The 25,316-nt window shown below is 40.1% G+C and overlaps 1 long non-coding RNA gene and 1 pseudogene across 1 annotated transcript in view; both read left to right on the top strand.

Moving 5' to 3' along the window:
- The window catches only part of LOC143714647 (uncharacterized), a 61,887-nt gene that overhangs the window by 12,327 nt on the left and 24,244 nt on the right, over positions 1 to 25,316 (top strand). The window lies entirely within an intron of this gene.
- Positions 1,294 to 5,970, top strand: LOC143714560 (uncharacterized; annotated as a pseudogene).

Below are 25,316 nucleotides of genomic sequence, written 5' to 3'. Positions count from 1 at the left end.
TTTCCCCTATTTAGGTCCGAGGTTCAAACGAGAGCTCTGGAGGAGGAAGAGAGTAGTTGTCTTTCTTTTATTACAGGGGAGGAAGACGAGGATGTGGGTGCATCCAATAAATCAAAGAAGAGCAGAGCAAGGGGCCTATCACAACCTAGTGCAGGAACTTTTCCTGGACAAGGCACGTTTTTTAAATTATTTCCGTATGTCCTCCACTGATATGGAGAATGTGCTGTCCTATGTTGGGAAGGACCTGAGGAAGCAGGCCACATCATACCGTGTTCCAGTTGAGCCACAACAACGCCTTGCTGTAACAAGGTAAGTAAAATACACTGTACTATTGTTTTATTTTTTTTTACCAAATTGTGTAAAAGCACTTTTTTTATCCATAGTTAAATGCAAATATTGTTATTGTTTTTACTGTTATTACGTGAATGCTTCAAACACAATTATAGATATATAAATATGAAAATTATATTATTAAGGTAAATATATTGCAATTCCATTTGGGGGCAAAAATGATGATTACATTATACAAGACTATTCAATTGACTACTATGCATAGAAGAAACAACTATACAGGAAAAACAATCTGTAAAGTAGTTTATTTCATAGCAACTGGTTTAAAATTGCTCAACACAACATTTTTCCATCAACCTTATAAAAGACCACACAAATGTGCTTCAACATAGCCTTTACAAAAACAAAACAAACAATAAAAATAAAAAATAAACAGTAGTAGACAGTAGTTTATAGCTGGTAACAAACTTGGAAATTATATATGAACAGTATGCTGCAAAATTAGTCACATATGACGCTGTAAACAGTATATTGTGCACATGGGAGAAACTGGGTGTAAACCCCAGGGATTAAAGTTCTCCGTCGCTACGACGGATTTCCGTTTATTGCAGCGAGTCTATGACGGATTTCCGTCAATTGCAGGGTTCCCGTCTGTCCTTAATGTCTTAAATTCACTTTTCATAATTTTAAGGTCGTAAATAGCCTTTCCTTTATAAAATAGTGTCAAATTTAGTTTGAATAGGTCTTAAATTAAGGAAAGACGGAGGTGTATTCACCCTGCTGATGGGGGTGTGATAAAGCCTGGAGTGGAGCAAATGCACGTTCCTCTCTCCACTCTAAGCATGCTGTAATCACTTCGCTCATAGTCCGCTCCGGGTTTTTTAATTCCCGCTCACGAAAAAACTGGTCCGTGTTCACTCAATTAAGCTTAGTTTTGGAGAAGTGAATGTCAGGCTACAGTTGAGCGCTGAGGTACACAACTATATTTCAGTTAACGTTACAATGGACACACTTATAATGCAGGAAGGCTCCGATGTATCGGAGATCGATAAAAATTTAAAAAATAAATGGAGATGGGCTTGGCTTAGCGAAATGGGGGAGAATGGCAAGCCTTTTAGTTCGTGGGCTAAAAAAATCAAACAGCCAGGTACGTGTCTTTGCACAATATGTCACAGGAGGCTTCAATATGGCAATAATGGCAAAAAAGTGCTAGCTCGCCATCAATCAGAAGCTTGTCACAATGCTGCCGTTCGTGCTCTACAGTACACATGCTCCCTGCCTGGTGCGACAAGTACCACAACGGAGGTTCATGCATCTATGGCCGACCGTGTGTGCGATCTAAAAGTGCGCATATGTTCTTTCATAGCGGAGCATGACCTGTCGTTCACAGTCTCACAACCGCTAGTTAATTTAATGCAAGCAGTTGTCAAAGACAAGAGTGCACTTTCAAGATTGTCTGTGTCTAATGCACACGCCTCCTACTTGTGCACACATGGCATTGCTGTTCATTGGAAAAACGAATTGTCAACTAAGCTGAAAACGAAGATGTTTTCTTTAAATGTAGATGAGTCAACAGATGGAAACATGGACAGGATTCTGAATGTTCTTGTTCGATACTTTGATGAGGATATGGGTAAAGTGGCAACCCAGCATCTGGCCTCAAGGAAAATGAATATTGCAGATGCCTCAACAATCACACACACATTGACAGATATTCTCCAGTCATATAGCCTGAACTGGAATCAGGTTGTTGGTATACTGTTGGATAACTGCAATGTAATGAGAGGGAAAAAGTCTGGAGTAGAGACACTAGTCAGGAAAGAAAATCCATCACTCCTGGACATCAGCGGAGACACTGTCCATATGGTCTCAAATGCAGCCAAGGCCCTTTTAAATCCTTTCCAGGGATTTGTGGAACAATTTTGCTCTGATGTATACTATGACATTGAAAAATTACCCAAACAGAAAGAAGTTTTTTTCTGAGTTTCAGTCCTTACTTCATTTGGCGAATAAGAGCCTAATCCGTCCCATCAGCAGCAGGTTCCTGCAAATGCTAGATGTGTGCAACAGAATACGGGAGCTTATGGATCCATTGATTGTGCACTTCTACAGCGTCCTGTCTCCTCATGATCAACACAAACACAGGTACATGGCAATAGCATTCTCTTTTTTAATTATTTAATTTCTGTACTAGTAGGCCCAGTTTGCAAGATCTCATTAGCCCTTGAGCGTTAAAGAAAAAAAGGAATGGATTTTTTTTCTTTCTTTGGGGCGATAATCAAACAAACGATATATATAGAATATCTGGCAAAAGTTTGTGTATTTTAGCAATTCAAATTAAAAGGTGAAAATAATATATTTAGTATACATAACTATATACATATGCATGATTATACTTTTCAGAGGGCCGGCATTTCTGTATTTAAAATGCTTTTTTTTTTATTGATTTCATGTAATATTCTAATTTTCTGAGATTTTGAATTTGTGGTTTTCATAAGCTGTAAGCCATAATCAATAAAATTATAACTTTTGCACGATATTCTCATTTTTCGAGATTCACTTGTGTGTGTGTGTATATATATATATATATATATATATATATATATATATATATATATATATATATATATATATTAGTAAAACATATTTTAAATAATATTTAAAAATCCAGACATTTAGTGGAATTTTTTTAACATAAATCTAAACCGAGTGGTGGAGATGGCTCAAAGTCAATGATCAATCAGGTTATATCAAGTTATAGATATACAGGAGTGACTCAAAGGGTTAAATATGTTAGAACAAAGATTGAAGCTCGGCTTCATTACAGATGCAATCAAATTATTAAATAACCTTCATACGAGGGATGGAAAGTGCCTTGACCTCTAAACACAAAAATTATATCATCATGACAAATGAAGTATTGGCAATTAGAAATAGCAATGTCTGTTTTCTCTCCTTAATCCTTGTGTATATGTTTTTTTGTGATGCAGATGGCTCCTAAACCAGCTTCTTGATAAGCATGCAGTTACATCTGATGAGAAGGCCAGGATAATTTTTCTGCAACAGCAAATGGCAAAATCTGCGAAGATCGGAAGTGATGTCAACAAAAATCGGAAGACGTGCATCTGTCTGCTTTTTTCAGAGTTTGACAAGCTCACAACCATGATTGATTTATACCGAGGTATGTTCACTTTTTATTCACTTTAAGTGGTAAGAAAAGTACAGAGATTTCTTATGTATTGAAATCCCTTTATTGGTATATTTATTATATGCTTATTTTTCCTGGAATCCTGGAATGGAATCTAAGTTAACCATAAATGCAGTTTTTAGATCACTGTTAATCAGATCACTTTGGTTAATTATACTACTACTACTACTACTAAACTTTATTTAAACAGCACATTTCAAAACAAAGTAAAATAATACAGATGAAACTAAACAACAATAAAGCTAAAAAATATATAAAGGGTTGTACAGTAATATTCCAGGAAGAGTATGTTACATTGCTATGAATGTGATAATGAATAAATGGATAAAATATTCAGACACATTTCTAATCAGGTTCTATTGTGATTTTCAGGTGTACTTCCAACTTTCCAGGTGTTCCTGAAGAAGTTGCAGAATGAAAAGCCCATGATTCATGTCCTACATGCTGAAATGCTGCTACTGGTTAGGGAACTTCTCTCCAAATTTATGAAGCCTGAAACTATCCCCTTGAGTGCAAAGGGCTTGTTGAAGCTTAATGTTCACAAGAAAGACCTGCAGTACACTGACAAAAGGTTGTCTGTGGGGAGGTTCAGTTTCTTTGCCTTAAACAAGGCTAGAGTGGAAAAGAAGCCCTGGGTGCAGAAGGTCTACAGCTCTCTCAGAGAAGGCTACATAAAGGCAGCAACATTCCTCCTGAAAAACCTTCCCCTCAACAACAACATCATCACCTCTTTATCTGTGCTGACGCCATCATTGATTCTCCACGAATCAGTCCGAGGTGCATTCAACACATTGGCCAAGGCCTTGCCAAATGTTGTGAAGTCTGAGGAGTTGGGTCAACTGGATGAAGAGGTGCGCGCCTACCAGATTGATACAGATCTAGGAGCACTGGCCAAATGTTTTGAGGAGAACATTGCACGAATCGATGTTGACTGGTGGAGTAAGATCTTTGCAATGAAGATGCCAGGAGGAGAAATGAGATTCCCCATCTTAGGGAAGTTGGGCTCAGGGTTTCAGGGTTAGGCTGAACATTGAGACTTATGAAGGTTTAGCCATTATCAAGTCCCACATGAAGGTAATTGGCAAAACTGCATCCAAAATGCAAATTACCCCTGCATTGAGGAGATCGTGCCTGTCTTCTTACGGGACATACCAAAATCAATTGAAGAAAAAGAAGGAGAACCTTGACAAGCAAAAGGAAAGGAAACTGAGGGAAGCTGTGAAGGTCCTCTCAGCAGTTAGGGTTAAAAAAGTAAAGAAAGGTTCCACCTCGTCTATTTGTGCTACAGCCTCCACCTCCTCCATCCCTGGAGTTAAAGGCAAAACTGCTGCTGCTACAGGTCCACCTCCTCAGCCCCTGGACTTAAACGCACTGCTGCTACAGCCTCCACCCCCGGACTTAAACGCACTGCTGCTACAGCCTCCACCTCCTCCATCCCTGGAGTTAAAAGCAAAACTGCTGCTGCTACAGCCTCTACCTCCTCCACCTCCGGACTTAAACGCACTGCTGCTACAGCCTCCACCTCCTCCATCCCTGGAGTTAAAAGCAAAACTGCTGCTGCTACAGCCTCTACCTCCTCCACCCCTGGACTTAAACACACTGCTGCTACAGCCTCCACCTCCTTCACCCCTGGACTTAAACACACTGCTGCTACAGCCTCCACCTCCTCCACCCTTGGACTTAAACGCACTGCTGCTACAGCCTCCACCTCCTCCATCCCTGGAGTTAAAAGCAAAACTGCTGCTGCTACAGCCTCTACCTCCTCCACCCCTGGACTTAAACACACTGCTGCTACAGCCTCCACCTCCTCCACCCCTGGACTTAAACACACTGCTGCTACAGCCTCCACCTCCTCCACCCCTGGACTTAAACACACTGCTGCTACAGCATCCACCTCCTCCATCCCTGGAGTTAAAAGCAAAACTGCTGCTGCTACAGCCTCTACCTCCTCCACCCCTGGACTTAAACACACTGCTGCTACAGCCTCCACCTCCTCCACCTCCGGACTTAAACGCACTGCTGCAACAGCCTCCACCTCCTCCACCCCTGGACTTAAACACACTGCTGCTACAGCCTCCACCTCCTTCATCCCTGGAGTTAAAGGCAAAACTGCTTCTGCAACAGCCTCCACCTCCTCCACCCCTGGACTTAAACGCACTGCTGCTACAGCCTCCAACTCCGGACTTAAACGCACTGCTGCTACAGCCTCCACCTCCTCCATCCCTGGAGTTAAAGGCAAAACTGCTTTTGCTACAGCCTCCACCTCCTCCATCCCTGGAGTTAAAGGCAAAACTGCTTCTGCTACAGCCTCCACCTCCTCCACACCTGGACTTAAAGGCAAAACTGCTGCTACAGCCTCCACCTCTCCTGGAGCAACTCCTGCACATGTAGCTAGTCAAACACTGAAACGGGTGTCAGGTGTAGCCAAGCTTCAGGAATATGGTTTCACAGCCAAAAGGCAGAAAAAGTGAAAAGCACTCTAGAGACTTTTGCACAAGAATAGCACTTTAATGGTGGTGCTGTTACTTTTTCTTTTCTTCTTTCTGTTAATTAAGAGTTTCACAAAACATTGTTTGGTCTTATAAGATAAATAAAAACATGCACTGAAAAGTTATGTAGATGGTTGATTATTTGTCATGCTAAGTAATTTTTTTTCATAGATTAAAATAGCTTTTAAAATTCGTAAACTGGCAATATTAAAGCGGTTTAAAACCTCTCCCCTTAAAACGCTATTGGTCTCGACTATTTATAATACTAAATAAAGTTAAAGGAATAAGACTTGGCCTGAAAAAAAATTTCAGTCAGAAGAATTTTTTTCACTTTAATCCCTGTAAACCCTCAAGACATTTTGAACATCAATGAAATATTGAAATAAGATTAAACTACTCACACATGTAGTAATGTAGTCTTCAGAACAAAGTGTTTGTGTCTGCTTGGGTGTCTGTCTGTGTGAGTGGTCTGCATGCGTCTACACGTGCATGCACCTCTGTGTGTGTGTGTCTGTGCATGTATATATATTATATATGTGTGTGTGTGTGTGTCTGTGTCAGAACTTAACTGTGTAAATTTCACCAGCCATGCTGTGATGGTGCACCTGAAAAATCAGGATGATTTGGCAGGCTGTGTGTATGATTAAGCATGTAGTTGTGAGGTTCCACATGATATTGAGGTGCAATTTGATTAGTAGACATAGTCCTGGGCATTTGATGCTGCTCCTCCTCCCAGTTCACAATGAGTGACATTAATTTTACTTTTAATTGCCCTTTATTTACCGTTATTTTCCTCATCTCAGGTGCCAAACTCAATAAAAAAAGTTCATCAGGATCTTCATGAGGCATTGGCTGCTGAAGAAATTTGTACAGCTCTGAGGTGGCCACTTGTGCAGGTGACCTCCTCTTTTTTATCTGACCTCCTCTCCTAGGTCCCAATGTTGCATTTTCTTGCTCGTCCCTGTCATGGTGTACTCTCTCTCTCACTTCCTCTTTCTCCTTGATCTGTTGACTGTTCTCTGTCTTTATTTTCTCCGTCATCATCTTGTTCTTCACATGCAAATTCATTGGTGTGACTGTAGTCATCTAAGTTGCTCCTTGTCCTGAGGAAAACAAATAATAAAATACCCTAAATTAAATTATAAAAATGCAATGTTTGAACTAACATATGACAGAATGTTGTAGTTTGATAAAAAAGAATATTACATTCTTAGCTGAATATATGGCAAAAGGAAAGTCATACAGTGATAGTATTTCCATTCCTTTTGTTTAGTTGCCCCTGAACCACTCGGTGGGCATGGTCTGCTTGTGTTTCTCACAAATGTGTCTCGTAGATTTTTCTACTTGGACTTCGGAGTTTCATAATCTGTAAAACAAACACAGATGCATTATTCACAAACTCTAACAATGTGTTTTTTATTCACAGGTACTTGGCAACAGGAGACTCGATGCACAGTCTGGCGTACTGCTACCGTCTCGAGTCCAGACAGTGTCTGACTGTATCAAGGAGACATGTAGGGCCATTGAAGAACAAATGTTGCCAATCTATCTCCCAAAGCCCACAAAGGGAATGTGGGAGGACATAGCTTTGTCCTTTGAAGATCGGTGGAATTTTCCCAACTACATTGGGGCACTAGATGGGAAACACATCTACATCACTGCTCCGCCAAAATCTGGAAGCCTTTTTTACAATTATAAAGGCTCTTTCTCAATAGTTCTCCTTGTCCTTGTTGATGCCAACTATAAATTCATCGCAATCCAGGTTGGTGATTTTGGAAAAAGCAGTGATGGAGGGGTCTACAGCAACTCAACACTAGGCAGAGCAATGAAGGAGAAGACACTGAGTGTTCCTGAGGAAAAGTGTTTGCCTGGTGCTGAGGACCTGGGAAGACTTCCCTACGTGAGGGTTGGAGATGCCCCATTCCCTCTCAAGCCCTACTTAATGAGAGCCTACCCAGGGAAGAATCTAGAGAGAAGAAAAGCAAATTTCAATTACCACCTCAGCAGAGCCCGAATGACAGTGGAAAAGGCATTCGGCATACTATCCTCGCGCTGGCGAATTTTCCACAGAGACATTAACTTGATCCCCGAGACCACAGACACCATGATTGTGGTGACATACATTCTGCACAACATGCTGACACACCCAGGTGAAGCAGAACACTGGCTCAGAGAGGCATCTGAAGTTGTGTCCTTGAGGACACATGTTTCTCATCAATACATTTGAAAACATCCAAATGTAGTTCTTGGAGACGCTTTAAAAATGTGTTGTATCAAACACTTTGAATTGATGCAAATCTGATTGTTGTAAACTTCCATGATTCACTCTTGTGGTATCTTTTTTTAATTTCTCTAGTTCAGAATAAAATGGTTTAATTTCAGCTGAACTGTTTTGTACTGTCTTTAATCCATGCACATTTTGGATATATTTTTGCCACTAGCTTATGATTTGAATCAGCATGGGACAACATAATATGCTATGCAATACACAGTACATAATAAAAATATATATTGACCTACACGCCATGGTAAACTACCATATTTTAGTTCAAATCATTAATTGCATTACATATATATATATATATAAAATATAGGTCAGTATAGAGAGATGTTAAAAATGTGGGCTGTTGGTTTGTTTCTCCACGAATAGGGTTGCTTACTAGAGAAGCTGCACTGTGGACAGTGTATGTGTCACAGGTGAGATTTTCCATTTACTACAGACATTAGGCACTCTGATTCCATATATGGGGCACATATATATTATTCATATGATAGACTATGCATAATAGCCCCTCTGCCCCGTGTCACACCGCCGGCGCCGGCTACGAGCAGCGCACCGAGTGTGCACAGCTCGGACTACTGTCATTGTCATTCCGACTCCCCACCCTGCCTGTATTTCAGTAGATTGTCTGGAATGTCACCCCTGGATACAGGGACACAAATCGTCATGCCTATTCACTCTACTTTACATTGAAAATAAAGCGGAATTTGTTTTACACAGGTTGATGCGTCATTAGAAGCCTACTATAGCTAAATGCTACATTCATTCATTCATTCGCTGTAGATGAAAGTCTAAACTTAACTTACCATGTGTATTCAATGCTTCAGCTATACTTCTCCAGACGGAATCCTTTTTCCTGATGTCTTTGTGGAATTTGTGGGATTTATCGTAGAGAATTGAATGCCTTTGAACTTCGACAATCAGTTCCTCGTCGTCCATGTTTGATGATTAAATATTTGTAGCGACAATGAGAATGAACCAAACACAATTGAAGCTTTTAGGTGACTGTTCATACATAATCCCACAAAGAGTCTTCACATTCCAGAATCAAATCACCAGACCCAGAGCCATAGGCTCCTGAGAATCTGCAACCGGAAGGACCTTTTATTGTTTAACTAAGGAAGAACGTTGTCAATGTTTTATAATTTGGCAAAACAGATCTGTTCAGAAATGGTAAAACAAGAGGCCCTAACAAGAGGTCACCTGACCCCTGGGACTAACAGACTACGACTTTCTTAAGGACCAAGGTCCCATGACAGAGATGTAAAACAGACTTCCCCCTTCTTGAAGACCTTTGAATGACCTCATTGTTGAGACCTCTTAAAAACCACAGAGACCAGAGACTTTTCATATGAAAATGCATACAATCATCACAAAACAATTCTTGACGAACTTATAATCAAACATCGGTCAACTACATAATTGTATATTGTGTCTATGACCCCTGTATGTGTCTATTATGCTTAATCACATATAAGTCATCTAATTGTTGTAACTATTACCTGTGTGAATGAAAGTGTATTGTGTTTCCTATCATTATGCTCATATATTATTAATTCAGAAGGTGGCTTGATTGAAATCTGTGTAAAAATGTTTATGTTCTTAAAATGGAAATTATGTCTAAACTGAATCCTCTGTTCGAGCTGATGAGTAAGCAGACCACAGATAACACATGATTCACGATGAGAGAAAGGGGGGGGGGGGGGGGGATAGAAAAGACCCCCTTCTCAAATAACCATATAGTATCTTATTGTCCGAATTCCAAATTCCTCCAGGAGGCGGGACAAAACACTTGAGTTTAAAACCTTAGACCCGAACAGGACTTTAGTAGAATAATGCGCTAGAAGAATAGAACAGAAGTCGGGCGGGCTCTCTCTCGAAGAAGGTCTCGGCAGAACAACAAGTCGGGTGGAGCAGACGATGGTTATAGTAACCATGTAGACGCGTAGAGACAAAGAACCCAAATTAAGATCAGAAGAACGGGTTCAACAGATTCAATCAAGCCATCATCATCTAGTCTCATCTCAATTTTCTTTCTTTCCTAAGTTTTCCTTTATTTTCTCGATAAAAGTCTCGGTTCTAAGTTAAGTTTTGCTGCAAAGTTTCGTTTTAACGTTTCAACTGCAAAACCAGCTTCCAACTTCAAAGACTTTCATTCATCCGCGCCAACACACCACGTGACTGGCTGTCCAAGATCTATCCAGGCACACAAGAAGATCAGCACCGGGAAACCCCCTTTATGACGGAAAAGGAATCCCCAAAAGCAACGCAAGGACAAGCAAGTAGCCTCCAGACTTTTAGCTGAACTGGTGTATATTAATAAAATTGCATAACCCGCCTAAGAAACGATAGAAGGGTTAAATTAATGATTGATGGTTCGTTCAGGTCATGTCTTATAAGTGCATATAGAAACTTGGGATTTCACCATCTCACTCTTAAAACTCATTCTTTCCTCCCTCTCTTCTTTTTGCAACTCGTATGAATGTTTGTGTGCGTATGTTTGTGTTAGATATTAGTTTTATGTTCTAGGATAGTCAATAAAGTCTTGTTTATATTTTAAAGATAATTGTCTTGTGTTATGTGCTTACAGATTTATTGTCTTGAACTGCGATCTAAAGCTACCTATGCTTTTACCCTTGAATTATTTCTAAATTTAGCTGTTAGCTGGGAATTAGTCTTTCTTGGCCAGGAAGATATTATATTTACTAGAATTAATAATTGTTTATGCTTTCCGTTCATTGGATGAACTGATAAAATTATCATACTATTGATTCTGCTACAGTAAATTCTGAAAATAATTAAACTATTAATTATTGATCATAATCCGTTATGAATAATAATTAGTTATATTTATACGGGCGTATAAACGCTACATTTTATTGGAGGAGAATGCGGGCAGTTTAACCTAAATTGTAAGCATATACGAAGTAATTTATCTTTTCATTTTGTGCGGATGAGAGATCCGTACCTCGAGAGTCTGTGTGTGACGTATGGAGAGCGCGCAGCGCGTGCCCTGTTTGAATGAATTGGATTCTGCTGCTTGAGTGAATGCACCCCAGAGAGAGCTGTTACTCTAGTCTGTATGCCTCCATATATTTTTTTATTTTCAACTGCAGTAAAATAACCCAAGATATAAAATATCACACAACAATAAGGTAAGAATTTCTAAATTTCTGAAATACCTTGATTATAGCTTACTGACGTCTGCGTGTTCCAGAGTCTTTCAAAGCTATATATGTGTGTATCAGTCAGAGAGCTTAAAGGGATACTCCACCAGTTTTTCTTATTAAACTATGTTATTCCCTTAACTAAGATGAGTTGATACATACCTCTCTCGTCTCAGTGCGTGCACTATATCGCTCTGTATTGCCGCAAAACTATGTTAGCACTTAGCTTAGCCCATGCATTAAATATGGGCCAAGCAGAGAAGCGACCAAACACTTCCACGTTTTCCCTATGTAAACACAGTTACTCGAGTAGTGTAACTTGACCTGGGCTGGTGACACAAAATAAACCGTTGCGCTTTTCTAAGCGTTTAAAATTGATGACTATATTGTATGGCGGAATACCATAACAAGTGCTTTTGAGCACTTCGACTTGGCGCAATAATATCTTCACTCTTGAAAAGTCCTCTTACCGGCTCCCGCTTCCTTTCCCTCTGACATTTCCGTCAATACAACCAACGTGACTTTTACTACCTGTGCTATTAGCAAACTGCAGATCATTTGCAATTGCGGACTTTGTAGATGATTATGACTTCTTTGTAGAAGACCCAGAGCCATATCTGTTTGAACCCGAGTACACGGAGGAGGAATTAGCTCTTATGGACCGTGAGAGGCAAGAAAGATATGATCCAGAACAGACCGGAGCTGGCGAAAGACCACGGGCAAACGGCAATTGGTGGTGCAAGTGTGACTGTTGCGAACAGATGCCGACCAAAATTGAGAGCCTGTGCTGTTTAGAATGGGACAAGGTATTGCCATCGAAGGTGGGGGTCAGTGTAGATCCAGAAGACCCTGGACAAATCGCATGTGTCGCGGCAAACGACGCGTTTGCAGCGATGATTCACCCGGCAGTCGTAAAATTTTTCTTTCATCGTGACAAAGTAAATTGGAGGAAACGACCGACGCCGAGTGGACCAGATGGCCAGCTATCATCAGAGTAAGTGCTATAACCATTTAAATATGCCTATGTATCATGGTTTCAATTATAAATGTATAAACTTAGTCTATCTCTCATTCTCAGTCAAAATAGGTTGGTATGCTACCGGATAATGCTGGAATGGGCCCTACAGGGTGAAACTTTGGGCAGAGGCAATCGGAAACCACTGCCATCATGTGTGGTCGGGACTATACGACAAAGATATCCTTCAGAGTCCGGTGTCTATGTTGGATTTCAAGAACTACATGAGGCAATGGATATGTAGGCATATGACTGTTACTATTTGTATATTTTTCTATATTACAACCATAATGTAGATGTGTTTCTATCACTTTATTATTTTCAATGTCCTTATTTGTATTCAGTTCAGTTTCCTATATTTTTTTGTAAAAATAAAGCTTTTAACCTACAACATCTGGAGTGATACTTTTATCTCATTTGATAAATCCAATGTCTTCTGATATAATCACTCATGCAACATCCAGGATTTTTTTTTCAATTAAAACCCCTATTAAATAAGACAGGCCATGTGTTCTCTTGGCAAAATGTTTTTTGACAGATTTATTCAAACATTAGTGAAGTCACAAAATTGTACAATACTTAATTTAAAAATATAACAACAAAAATATTAACTATAATAACTGACATTTGCCTTCTTCACTTGCTAAGCAAGAAAAAGTCCCCTCCTGTGTTTTTTCAATGGCACAGGTTTCTTTTCATGTCACATGTTTGTGAAATGTTCGGAACAAACACGCCACTTCTTCAGAGTCATCAATGGTGTTTTGGGATTCTTGTTCAAAGCAGCTAACCAAGCTCTGCGCTGTATGGGGTGTGTTGGAATTCGGTGAAAAATGACAGCACTATGTACATTCTCCTTATTTTCACAACCCTTTACGATGCACGCTTTAACCATTATTGTACACAAACTAGCTTCCAACAACCTGTTACTTCGTCAACTCCGCTCGAACTACTACTACCGGCGCATGTCACGTTGGTTGTATTGACGGAAATGTCAGAGGGAGGGGGAGAGGAAGCGGGAGCCGGTAAGAGGACTTTTCACGAGTGAAGATATTATTGCGCCAAGTCGAAGTGCTCAAAAGCACTTGTTATGGTATTCCGCCATACAATATAGTCATCAATTTTAAACGCTTAGAAAAGCGCAACGGTTTATTTTGTGTCACCAGCCCAGGTCAAGTTACACTACTCGAGTAACTGTGTTTACATAGGGAAAACGTGGAAGTGTTTGGTCGCTTCTCTGCTTGGCCCATATTTAATGCATGGGCTAAGCTAAGTGCTAACATAGTTTTGCGGCAATACAGAGCGATATAGTGCACGCACTGAGACGAGAGAGGTATGTATCAACTCGTCTTAGTTAAGGGAATTACATAGTTTAATAAGAAAAACTGGTGGAGTATCCCTTTAACAAAATTATACTGCAGTAATTAAAATAACCATATAAGAACGAATATTCTCCTCACAGAGCGATGAGCGTGTTCCTCATCTAACGTTATATATTTTTGTCCGATTCACAGTGCGTGTTCCACTGCGATCCATGATAAACATAGAAGCAGTTATATTTATCTGATTGTCAATGCGTGTTCCATTGCAATCCCAGTAATAAACAGCTGTTTGTCTATGTTTGCTTGTATGGTTGTCTGTTCAATGAATTATCGTGCAAACACTGCGTGTGTCCGAGTGTAGTTGAATAAGAGTTATTTTTATTGTGTTCAAGTAAAGCTTGACGTTGAAACTAACCAACAGTGAAGAACCCTGTTGTTTTGTGTGCTCAGATAACATTGCACAGAGACGATCCGCCCGAGATCGCTATTTCCCCATCTATATTACTACAAACCCTTTGATGGCTAAGCTAGCTACCCCTTTGCTAAGCTAACCTAAGCAGGTGTTACAGTGAGGCCTATATGCTAAAGTCTTAAGCATTATTTACGGTTATCAGCAGTACTAACCTCAGTGGTATACACAGTGTCTGTGTGAACAACGTTAAAGGGATTTAACCATTTAAACACCTTGACTCTACACTTGTTGGTCTTTTCTTCTTTCTTATTTACCTTTCTCATATCTTAACCCATATTTTCCATGAAAGGGAAGTCGTTTGCAATTATTAATTCCTTTACCTGCATTTTACTTGAAAAAGAAAATACTGGTTTATGATTATTAATTCTCAAATTTGAATTTGAGTCAAAAGAGGAAATATTAAATGAAAATGAAAATGTTATTTTCCTAAACAGGTAATTTATAATGATTTCTCGATTTATTTTTAATAAATCTAATTTCATAATTTATAAATTTTCTCTTTTAGATCTAATCACTTCAGGCGAATAAGTCTTAAACTTTGAAAGTTAAGAACTTATTCCACCAACATTTTCCCTATTACAAAATATTGTTAGACTCATACTTGCTCCTTATTGTTATTGCGTTGTATCCTCCTGTCCTCATTTCTTTCAGTTGTGGTTATAAACTTAGCCATTGTATTTTACTTATGCATTAACCTCTTTATTTAAATTTCCTTTTTCTTATTTTATCCATTATCATTATTACTTTCTTTCATCTTTAATACCTTTTCCTTACATTTTTTTACTTTAGCTTGGGAGTAACACACCTGAGCCTCAATAGGAGACATTGGTATCTCACTACGAGCTTCAAATAAATCAGAGATAACCCTCTCTTACAAAGTTTTATTTGTGAATGTTTAGTTGTTTGGCAACTGTCAAGACTATACTCGTAGTTTGACAAGGGCTCCAGGAGCCATTTGTGGATCCAATCTCCTTCCCTCCTTCTCTTCTCACATCTTTCCTGTGCCGTCCTGCTTTATTCAATCCCGTTCTTCGCACTGGTAGGGAACATACCTGGGAGAACCATCAATTGATTCAAAAGAAAGAGAAAGATAATCTTTCCAAAGAAATCATTAGGTATTTGATTTTTAATCAAACCCTCTCTTGTTCTCCATACTCTCCCTGCATTTGAAAATGCAATTTACAATTTGACATCTTATCCAAGATCAATTAACAGAGACAAGTGTCGAGCCACCGTCGCCTTCAAAGTATCCCTGCTGTAAGCGGTCCAACTGACGGTGTGTGGTGTCAATCCTGTCAAACTCAGAAAAGAGGTATCAGCATTATTGTTGTATTACTTTTCGTTGTAAACATAAACAATAATATTGTGTACCTTTCTGGAAACAGATTCTCTTTGATAGGAAGCATCTACGAGAAAAATAATATTTCTCCTAGTTAAGAATTTTCTTTCTTGTTTTTTTTAAATTGGTTTTTAACCTCTCTCTCTCTTTTTCCCTTACTCAGTTGAGTGACATAGTCCTCACATCACGAGTTGAAACCAGCTTTTCATTGATAGAAAATATTTATAAAAAAATATTTCTCCCATTGAAAAAAAAAAACCTTACAATTGAGATTTGTTTTAACCTTTGTCTCTCTCTTTCCCCTCACTCAGTTGAGTGACGAAGTTTCCCCATCGCTAGCCTACCTGTCTACACTGAGACCAACATGTAGACATTACAACATTTCACTATTGGTGTACCGTCACTGAAACGACACTTAGCTGTTCAACCACATATAGGCTTACATTCCACACAGGTCTGTGTCAGTCTCTTCACCCCAGCGTACCAACATGTCGTGGACGACGACCCCACTGCCAAAGGGACGACGCGGACGCCTGGCTCAGAGGCATTACAGACTGCCTCTCACCAAAGGCAATTGAACTGTTATTATTTTTAATAATAATCATAATTCTTAGAAGATTACTGACACATGATTCAAGCCAGAACCACAACCATGTGGAACTAACCAAGATCACCTGTTCCTTAAGAAATGCCTTCACAGCCCAGCTGAAACTAAGCAACAAGCACATCACCCACCTTCAGGAGGAGCTGACATGTGCCCAGAGCCGCATAGACAAGCTGGAAGTGAAAGTCCAGGACGACTTCAAGTGTCAGACCACTGAGTTCCTGAGAGAGCTGATGCACACTCAACACTGCACAGACCAGCTCAAAGCAAAAGCTCAAGACAAACTCAAAGTGCCTGATGAAGTGGAGCAAGAAACAAAGGAACAACTCGACAAGCTCCAAGATGCCCTTGCAGTCACTGAACGTGACAAACAAGAATTAAAGACTGTTCAGAAGCACCTGGTAAACCAACTCCAGTCTCCTGAACATCAGCTAGAGAAAGCCAAAGCTGACATTAAAGATAAGAACTCTGAAATTAATGCGCTGAAAGACCACCTGGAAAGGTGCAGTGCTGAAATGGACCATCTGACCCAACAGCGAGATGACGCCAACGACAAGCTCTACACGGTCAGAGATGAACTCCAGCACATTTTCCAACAGAAACCAGAGCCAAGAAGGGAGAGACCTCCCTCAGCATCACCCCTGCTGAGCAGAACAGTGTCCTTCATCCAAGAACTGACATACAGTGAAAGAAGTGAATGGCCACAACCCAAAACGTCACAGGCCTTCACCACAGAACTGTTCACTGCCAACAAGCAACAAGAGCTCATCCAGGCAGACTCCAAAGCTGCACAGGGGATGACCTGTAAAGATCTTAACCAGCTGGTTAAGAATATCACTCAGTTCAACCCGAACTCCCAATGGGTCCCGACATCCAGACCTACATCCGAGATATCAACTTCCACCTAGAGGTGAGACCACATGTGACTGATAGAGACAGGTTCTACCTCCTCAGATCCACATCCAGTCCAGAGGTACGAAGCTTCCTAGACCGACAACCTGCTCATGTCAAGTCAAACTACCAGCTGCTATGTGAGACACTGATTAAAGAATTCACAGGCCCAGAGTCGGAAAATGGTGTGTTAATCACCTTGGAAACCAAACAAGGTCGACAAGAGACTCCCCAAGCCTACTACCACTGCTTTCGACAAGCTTACTTTGGTGCACATAACAAACCTGAACATGAAGAGGATGTGAACTTCAAAATCCTCTTCCTGAGAAACCTGCACCCGGGATTGAGTTATCATCTTGGTGTCATGGCCAGCGCAGACACAATGACAATCCAACAGCTACGTGACCTGACACACAAGGCCTAAATCAAACAAAAGATGTCCTCAAAGAAAGGTTTGAAAACATCCACAGTTTCAAACTCCTTCAGCCAAGACACAAGTCTTGCACTGGAAGACAACCAATGGCATGACAACATAGTTCTTCGTAAGAAGCACAGAGAATGTGACTCCCATGCCGCTGACAGATACCACACCAACCGCATAGAAAAGTCATGGGACCAGCCACGCTTCACAAGTAACCCACACGAAGGAAACCACTGGAAACCTAACTGGACATCCAAAGCCACCAACCAACGCATCCAGAAGCACTCCATGTGGGTACTCAACAACGAGACCCACCTTGGCACCACTCAGTTAAACACAGCACAGAGTATGCCCAAGAACCAGGCAGTTTACCCTCAGAAGACATGGAGCAACTAATGAGGCAACTGAAAGTTTTTATCGGAAATGAGTTAAACATCCATGTTTTCGCCACGAACAGGATGGCGATGGAACGGAAGACCACCGATTCATCTGATACACCTTCATAATGAAGATGACGACCACTTGTTCTACAACAACACAGAACAAAGTGGTCTCTCACAGTCAACCACTGACAAACACCCAGAAGTACCAGAAAACACCATCCTGGCTACCCATCACTCATAAAGAAACTACCAAACGAGCGCCAAACTCAAGAACCATGTGTGTGCTACAGCAACAACAGTAACATAGAAAGTCAGAAAGTCTATCACAACCAGAAGGCATCATCGGAGGAATGCAACATCGGAGACCAAGTTTCGCACTACATCTTCACACATCCTTGCCAAACTACCTCCCAATGTCTGCCAGAGAACTTCCTGCCTTACTGGACTGACCCCCAGCAGAACACAGAAGATCCCTTTTCCAAGGCAAAGATGCAACAAGCTCATCAGAGCTAAGCCATCAAGCAAAGGGGGGGAGCAAAACAAACTGAAACAGATCTGACCATACATACATACAGACATACATGCATACATGCACTACACAACACCCCTAACATACTCACTAACATACAGAAGTTATCCACCTCTACCGTGCAAAACATTCAACAAATATGTCTTCCCCAACAGGTAGAAACTAACTTCAGAAACTAGCTTGACAACTTAGCTACACTTACCATAGGAAACATGGTAACTACCCATCCAACAAGTACACCTGAGAACACCTCTCATTACATCATGATACCTGACACCTTAGCTGCGCAACCGTAGTTATAAGTCCTATCAGGAACACTCAACTGCTTTTTTTTTGTTTTACGTCTTCCTTCCTTTCCTTCTTCTTTTATTAGGTAAAATGCCTGTCCACCCCATAAGGGTCAAGGTCACAATAATAGGATTAACACACCACTCCTATATTTGTAAGTCACCTTAAAACGAATGTGAGCCAGAGAACTCCCTGCATCATTCGTATCACAAATTGAAAGGTAAATTGGTCTAAACCTAGAACAATTTAGAAGAGAATAAAACAAACAAATCAAATTTAGTCACAAAGTTGATCAATCACCGTACCAAAACAAACTAGAATAACGGTCCTAAAATTGAACTAAACTTTATTTAACGTGATTGACTATATTGTGAGAGTGAACCTGTTTAGGCCTAGATAATTTAATGCCCTGCACCAGTAAAGTGACCAGTCATGGAGGTGTTGTCTTGTTGTTGATGTGTGTGTTTGCTTCCTCTACCCATTTCTCCAGCGTTCACTGATGTCTTCTTCTCAACCCATCATCGAACGAAGGGGGGATATGTAGTGACAATGAGAATAAACCAAACACAATTGAAGCTTTTAGGTGACTGACATACATAATCCCACAAAGAGTCTTCACATTCCAGAATCAAATCACCAGACCCAGAGCCATAGGCTCCAGAAAATCTGCAACCGGAAGGACCTTTTATCATTTAACTAAAGGAAGAACGTTGTCAATGTTTTATAATTTGGCAAAACAGATCTGTTCAGAAATGGTGGAGCAAGAGGCCCTAACAAGAGGTCACCTGACCCCTGCGACTAACAGACCACGACTTTCTTAAGGACCAAGGTCCCATAACAGAGATGTAAAATAGACTTCCCCCTTCTTGAAGACCTTTGAATGACCTCATTGTTGAGACCTCTTAAAAACGACAGAGACAAGAGACTTTTCATATAAAAATGCAGACAATCATCACAAAACAATTCTTGACGAACTTATAATCAAACATTGTTCAACTACATAATTCTATATTGTGTCTATGACCCCTGTATGTGTCTATTATGCTTAATCACATATAAGTCATCTAATTGTTGTAACTATTACCTGTGTGAATGAAAGTGTATTGTGTTTCCTATCATTATGCTCATATATTATTAATTCAGAAGGTGGCTTGATTGAAATCTGTGTAAAAATGTTTATGTTCTTAAAATGGAAATTATAGAAAACTAATCTGTTAGAAAACTAAACTGAATCCTCTGTTCGAGCTGATGAGTAAGCAGACCACAGATAACACATGATTCACGATGAGAGAAAGGGGGGGGGGGGGGGGGATAGAAAAGACCCCCTTCTCAAATAACCATATAGTATATTATTGTCCTTTCATTCATTCATAGACTTTCATTCATCAGCGCCAACACAACACGTGACTGGCTGTCCAAGATCTATCCAAGCACACGAGAAGATCAGCCAAACGAACGGACCAGGAAACCCCCTTTATGACGGAAAAAGAATCCCCAAAAGCAACGCAAGGACAAGCAAGTAGCCTCCAGACTCTTAGCTGAACTGGTGTATATTGATAAAATTGCATAACCCGCCTAAGAAACGATAGAAGGGTTAAATTCATGATTGATGGTTCGTTCAGGTCATGTCTTGTAAGTGCATATAGAAACTTGGGATTTCACCATCTCACTCTTAAAACTCATTGTGGCGAACAGGACGGCCGAGGGACGTGAGAGAACGGCGCGAGGCCGGTGGTGCGATTGCTAATGAGCAGCACCTGTGAAGCACACCGGTCTCGCATCTACGCACCTGATTTTAGTTGTTCTGGTTTTTGTATTTGTACTGGCCAGTGTAACAATGTTCAGGGAAGAAGGAGGCGGGAACCGGAGAACATTTAACAAACTTTATTTAAAATAAAATAAACAAACTAAAATACCGCCAGCAGCCCCTCGCGGACGACTGCTGGCTTACTCAAAATAAACATAACGGCCAGCAGCCCCTCGCGGACGACTGCTGGCTAAAATAAAACACAAATACAAAAACCAGAACAACTAAAATCAGGCCTGTTCCTCTCTCGATCATTAATTTCGTCGCTCCCCCTTTATGCTTCCGCTCCTCCGTGAGAGATGCGAGACCGGTGTGCTTCACAGGTGCTGCTCATTAGCAATCGCACCACCGGCCTCGCGCCGTTCTCTCACGTCCCTCGGCCGTCCTGTTCGCCACACTCATTCTTTCCTCACTCTCTTCTTTCTGCAACTCGTATGAATGTTTGTGTGCGTGTGTTTGTGTTAGATATTAGTTTTATGTTCTAGGATAATCAATAAAGTCTTGTTTATATTTTAAATATAATTGTCTTGTGTTATGTGCTTACAGATTTATTGTCTTGAACTGCGATCTAAAGCTACCTATGCTTTTACCCTTGAATTATTTCTAAATTTAGCTGTTAGCTGGGAATTAGTCTTTCTTGGCCAGGAAGATATTATATTTACTAGAATTAATAATTGTTTATGCTTTCCGTTCATTGGATGCAACTGTGCAGTTTTTGTCTGCACTTATGACAAAAACTCTGATTAACATGGAAAAGATAACTTTTATCGCGTGTCGCGGCGTCGCGTCGCGTGTAGTTAGGACACGGTGTAATGGTGCGTTCACACCGGACGTGAATAGAGCATCTAGCGTGAGTGATTTCAATGTTAAGTCAATGCAAAGACGCGTTACGCGCGTAAAAAAATCCTCATTCGGCGCGAATGAGGCGTAGAGCGCGGCGCGGTAGACGCGAATTCGCCTCATTCGCGTGTCAAGTTCACACGAATGGCGTGAATAGCGCGAATTGAGCATCTGGCAGGTTACGCGTGAATGATTTATTTAGTGCTTTTTGTGCATTCACGCGTTTGACGCGAATACGCGTCTGCCGCCCGAGTATAAAAATCTGAACTTCTGCGTCAAATTCGCACCGCATTAACCAACCAGGAGCCAGCTTGCTGCTGTCACGTGGTGCAGTAAATATTTTACCACATAAAAACTTGATTTTTATATATGAGACATTCATTTTGTATTTCATGTCTAATCTAGATTATATGAAACATTATTATTATCCTAATGTAAAGAGAACCAACATACTTTAGTGCAAGAACATAGTTCATATCTGGACAGTGTTGTGTGAGGGAAAAAAAATACAGGACAGTTTAATCACTTTTGTAGTAGCCTAGGCTGGCTCCATTTATCATCAAAACAAAAATAAATTACAGATTAGGTGGGTGAGGGCGAGGTTGATCCTCGCTCCAATGCGGGGCAGCAGGTCATTGAACTGGGCGCAGGACAGGCAGAAGTTCATCCAGGCGCAGCTCCTGGAGTAAATGGTGAAACTCGCCGAACTGGGTTCGCCTCCGAAGGGTCTGGTGGACCCAAATTCGGTGATGATGATCCCTACGCCGCTGTTCTGCTCTCCAGAGCAAATACAGAGCGGTGACTCTCTCGATAAATGACCCATCAACAACAGATGGCCGAGATGGCCGCCAACGGGGTTCGAAACTTTTGAAACTTTTGCCTCTGACGTGCGTGTAAATTTCGCTTCAAACTTTTGTTTTGACTCTAGCAGCATAACATGTAGATAAAATGTCACGCACTGTGCTAAACAACAATTAAAACCTGCTAATTCACTGGCTTGTCATGTTGCTGAAATAATGTACAAGCAAACCTTATCTAGCATTACATATCGCTAGAATAATTACTTACATACTGTAATGTTAGTTACCGTTATATTAACGTTATCTTACAAGCTATTTATAACTTATAGAAAGAGTGTAATGTTGTACAGTTACATGTATTGCAAAATACATAATGATTTGAGGACCAAGTTTGTAGTCAAAGTTTGGGCAGGCCATACGTCTTAAGTAAGTTCGTGACATTATTTTGTCCCTTTCTACGGCATTACAGAAACAAGACAAATAATCACAATCAATTTTCTCCAATTTTTTTTATTTTTTACAAACATCATAGTGTTGACTGCATTCAGTAAGCTCAACCTTCAACACTGTTACTGAAGTTATTTTAAGAAATAAATAATCATAATATTCCCTAAAAAATAAAAATAGGTTTATCTATAACAATGTGGTTGAATCATAGGAGGAAGCAGGATCCACAAGCAGCACACTTTATTAACTAAACTCAAAACTTGACAAACTCAGGCTAGGGAAACAGGACACGGGAATCGAACAACCAACATACTGTACAAAAACAAGAACTCACAAAGACTGAACTAGACTCAGGGCTTAAATACAAAGGCAAACAAGCCAAACAAGATAACGAGGGGCGTGGCTAATCAGGAACACCTGGGGAGACTAAAAACAAGAAAAACTACAAAGGACTACAAAACATCGCACAGAACAGGAAATAACAAAAGTCCACACAAGACAAGGGGAACACAAGACAGGAATCATGACATTATCAGGTTACACAAACCAAGCTTTTTTTATCTTATGAATTTTGTTGATTTCATTTTGACTTTATGTTATGCTTATTGCTATGAAACATTATATTCAAATCAGGGTTTTTAGTATTCAGACATATCTCAAAGTCTGGTAACAGGGTTGCAAAAATCACAAACCTCAGAAAATAAAACAACTTCTTATAATATTTAGTCAGCATTTTTTTGAACGTTAAGCACAAACAAAATTTTATACAATTTTTAAGAGTTTCGGGTCCTGTTTTGAATATATTCATTGTATGTGCCAAGAATCTGTTATCACATGACAACCATTTCCAAATAAAGACCTTTGAGTTTAAAAACTCGCTAGACTTTTGGTAAACACCAAGTAAATTATGGCCAGCTTTTACATTTCCAACAATTTTTTTTCCAGTGTGAGATAAGGAGGACCCTCTAAGAGACAATTTAAGCAGAGTCAGTCGAATACTTTCAGTGACAAACTCTTCCTCTGCAGCTGTTCTTTTTTTTTCTCTCTCTCTCTCTCTCTCTCTCTCTCTCTCTCTCTCTCTCTCTCTCTCTCTCTCTCTCTCTCTCTCTCTCTCTCGTGCGCATGTGCGGAGTGATTGTTGTGGGAAGCGTGCGAGTGAATGAGTGACGGCGCTTTTGAGTGTGTGAGTGCTTTAAAATTTTCCTTCTAACTTTTCATTCTTTTGTATAATTTTGTTTGTTAGTAGTTTGTAGTAGGTTTATTTATTGTCTAGTTGTGTGGTGATTATGGATTCAAACTCCTACGGGTTTTCAATCTTGACTGCCCGACATGGTTGCAAATGTATATCAGATGATTCGGTGTCGGTGGAAGATTGTTTGATTGCAATCGGAAATGAAATTGGTGCACAAAATATTTTGTCTGCGTCAAGGATGAATAAGGCTATTGTTATCTTTCTGAAAGAGTTAACTATGGTGGATCATTTAGTTGAGTGTGGTGTATCAGTGAGAGATAATTTCATTCCTGTATTGCCGCTGTCCAACTTAACAAAAAAGGTTATTCTTTCAAATGTCCCGCCGTTTATTCCCAACGATATGCTTGAACGCATTCTTGTGCGTTACGGCAAAATCGTCGGTTTAATGAAGATGATTCCTCTGGGTATAAAAAACCCAGACTTAAAACACATCATGTCTTTTAGGAGACAAATTTTCATGATTTTGAGTGCTGAACATCAGGAGTTGAATGTTTCAGCGAAGCTTACAGTGTTGGGTAAGGACTATACTATCTTTATTACTTCCGACACAATGAGATGTTTTGTCTGTGGAAAACAGAGTCATACCAGGCAAACGTGTCCCACAAAGAAGGACGCTGAACAAGTTACCCATGGGGATGAGTCAGTCACTGTTAATGAGCAGGTAAATCACACTCCTGATGAAAACAATGAAAATAAAACTGATCAGCACTCTGAAAAAGTTAGTGACTGCCTTAGTGAACCTAGTTCGTCTGGTTGTGTCGATAATTTTGATGTGGTCCCCATTGTTACTGATTTACTGAGTGAAAATGGTGCTGGTGATCGTGTAGAAAAACAGGATGGTGCAGATCCTGCTGTTCCTGACAGCGCTAGGGTTTCTGAGCACTTTGGAGAACAAGTGGATTTTGAGGGAGCGACGAATTTGATGGATTCACAAATACTAGATAATTTGTCGCATAATGATTCTAGAGATGCTTTGGAAAATGATGGACGGTCTCTTTCTGATTCTGATAGCGAATACTCAGATAGTTGCGGAGACAGCATTGATGCAACCTCCCAGGGAAGTTCCACTTCTAAAACAAATGTATCCTACTACACGGTTGAACAGTTGAATCATTTTCTTGATTCTACAAAAAATCAACGGAGACCAAAAATTGAAATGTATTTTTCAAATCTAAGGCTTTTCAATGAATCATGTGCTATTGCCATGAGAAAAGCTACTCTAGAGGAACTTGATCAACCAAAACGTTATCGACTGAAGAAATTCACGTGTAATATAAGAAAAAGAATGAAGACTCGATCTACGAAACACTAGTATTATGATGAGTTTTGTGGTGTTTGTGCTATTGCTCTTTGAACTTATTTATCTAATCCCCATGACTTCATTTAATATTGGTTCTTTTTTGTCAACAGTATACTGCTCACAGCACTAGAGCCCTTAAAGAGAAAATGAGGTTACTGGAACAAAATATACTT

Source organism: Siphateles boraxobius, unplaced genomic scaffold (assembly GCF_051911475.1).
Source record: "Siphateles boraxobius isolate OS27281-9 unplaced genomic scaffold, OSU_SipBor_1 55, whole genome shotgun sequence".
NCBI classification, from domain to species: Eukaryota; Metazoa; Chordata; class Actinopteri; order Cypriniformes; family Leuciscidae; genus Siphateles; species Siphateles boraxobius.
This window is presented reverse-complemented; position numbering and strand designations above follow the sequence as displayed.